A 2,677-nucleotide genomic window follows, 5' to 3' on the forward strand; every position below is an offset into this window, starting at 1 on the left:
TGCTGGTTTTTACTTATCAAATAGTTTGTGCAATTATCATTAGATCCTTTGTAAAGAATCAATTCTCAAACAAGAGTTGAGAAATTTCAGATTCTGTCAAAACAATCAAATTGTAAAAACTCAAACTATAAGAGTTTCTTTATAGTTTGTTTTAAGATTACTTCCTATCAAGGTTAGATAGGTGCTGGTATTGCTTTCTGGGCAGAAAGCATTAGAGGTTGAAATAGATCAAGGTTGATCTAAGATTAGGTGTTGTAAGTTCAAGAAAGCTCTTTTACACCTAGTGGAAAATCCCACGGTGTGGGGACTGGACGTAACCCACGTTGGGTGAACCAGGATAAAATCCTTGTGTGGTACTCTCTATCCTATCTCTCTATTTATCATACTGAATTAAGTAAAACATAAACTTATTTTCTGTTTTCAACTAATCAAGGAACATTCTCCGTTTTACTTCTAAAACCAAGAACATTTTTCGTTTTTCTGTTTTCACAACCAAGATCAATCTTGAGTGACTTTCTTAAGTTTTAACAGAATTTTTTTAAAAAAGGCATATTTACAATTCAAACCCCCTTTCTTGTAAATCGACATTGTTACTTCATCTTGTGGATAAACATGGATGTCGCCTTGTGCATTCTAGCTTGTTATGCTTGCCCATTTAATAATATTGTTGCGAGTAACATCAGACTATTACCCCTTCAATGGATTGTGAGGATCAATTAGTTTGAAGTCTCACAGTTTCGAGAATTTTACCTTTTAAGAATTTTACCAAACTCTACATCCAACAAGAACCAAGCTTAATTAGGGTAAAAAGATATGGTGTGATGTAATTCCTCCATCCAAATATTTTCTTGTTTGGCGTATTTTTCATAATAAGATGGCTATGGGTAATCACTTATGGAATTCGGGGTGCATGATGATGTCACGTTGTTAGCTCTGCTCCTAGGCTTATGAAAGTATTGACCTCCTTTTATCTGATTTTGTTTTGCTACACTGTTGTGGGACTAATTTTTCTATGTTTTGAGTATTACGATTGAATATTCTTCTATCTCTTCAATTCTTGAGATATGTAGTAAAAATTGGAGTTCTCATGTGAGGGACGTCATCCTATCTATTGTCATTCACAACATCTGGATTATTTGGTTTGCCCGTAATCAATTAGCTTTTAATAACTAGCTGATTATCATTTAACGTGCTATTCACAGGTTTCTTCTTATGTGACTCTCTCAAATAGACTATCTAAGGGTTCTTCATCTTCATTAGTGTAGGAATGTTCTATTTTTAAATATTTTTCTATGAATTATCGTGCTTCTAAGGCCCTTATTATTACTAAGATTATTTTGTTGAATCCTCCTTGTTGGATTTAATGTAACACTAATGGTGCTTATAAAGGAAATCCTAACCTTCCTATTATTGGTGCTATTTTTAAGGACTCAAAGCGGTGTAACTACATCATTTTATGCCGAGCTTTTTTCTTTAATATATGCTACTGAGATCGTCCACTCTTAAAGTTGGTTTCATCGCTAGATAGGGTATGATTCTTTGTTGATCGTCCAATCTTTCTCTAATTCAAATCTTATGGCTTCGAAGTTGAAGACTAGATGGTTAAATTACATATTCCTTACAATAAAAATGCAACTCCGCATCTCTCATGTTATAGGGAATACAACATGTGTGTTGATAAACTTAATAACGCTGATTTTTATACTCGTTGTTTTAGTTGGTGATATTTTTCGTTGTGTTTACCGCAATTGAATTAGTGTAGTGCAACACTTAGGGAATGGGAATCATATTAACATCTGGTTCGACCAAAGGATACCTGTCAAATTTCTCTCATTACGATAACTATCCAACATTAGGACTGTGCAAAAAATCCGGTTATGAGGCTCAAATCCAAAACCGGATCCAAATCCATTTTAAATATCCGGTTAAAATCATATGGTTATAATCCGGTTTATTTATAAATCGGTTGGATAACCACTTATGTTTTATATTTGGATTTGGTTTTTATCCACTACCAATATTTTGTTAATTTTGAAATTTTAGTTTATTTTTAAAAATTGAATTTTTTTTTTCGAAAAAAATATTGGGAAAAAATATAAAAAAAACTTTTTTTTCTCAAAAAAAATTTAAATCGAATTTTTTCTCAAAAAATTTGGTGAGAATTTTTTTAAAAAAATTTATCAAGAAAATCGATTTTTTTAAATAACCGATTTTTAAACTATGAATAAATATTTTTTAAAAAATAATCAAATTTTAATCAATTTTGAAAAAAATATCGATTTTAAAATTAAAATTTTCAAAACCGGTTGCTTAATTATAAACCGGTTATGTAACCATAACCAATTTTACAATTGGTTTTATAACCGGTTTTAAACTAAATAATGGATTTGGTTATAAATCTAAATCCATATATTGGTTTTAAAATGAATATGGTTTGATTTTTTAAAAAAACCAACTATGAACAGCCCTACCCAGCATTGTATTGATACTACTCTCACAGTGAGGGATGTTCTCTCTCCCTTATGGGAATGGGATCCAAATTTTCTTACAATTAATTTGCTAAATCGAAATTCTCAACTTATTCTAGCTCTCCGTACGCCCATTGAAACTGATTTTCTTGACACTATTGGGTGGGAAGGCACTAATACTCGTCACTTCACGGTGAAGAGCGGGTATC

Source organism: Cicer arietinum, chromosome 7, assembly GCF_000331145.2.
Source record: "Cicer arietinum cultivar CDC Frontier isolate Library 1 chromosome 7, Cicar.CDCFrontier_v2.0, whole genome shotgun sequence".
NCBI classification, from domain to species: domain Eukaryota; kingdom Viridiplantae; phylum Streptophyta; class Magnoliopsida; order Fabales; family Fabaceae; genus Cicer; species Cicer arietinum.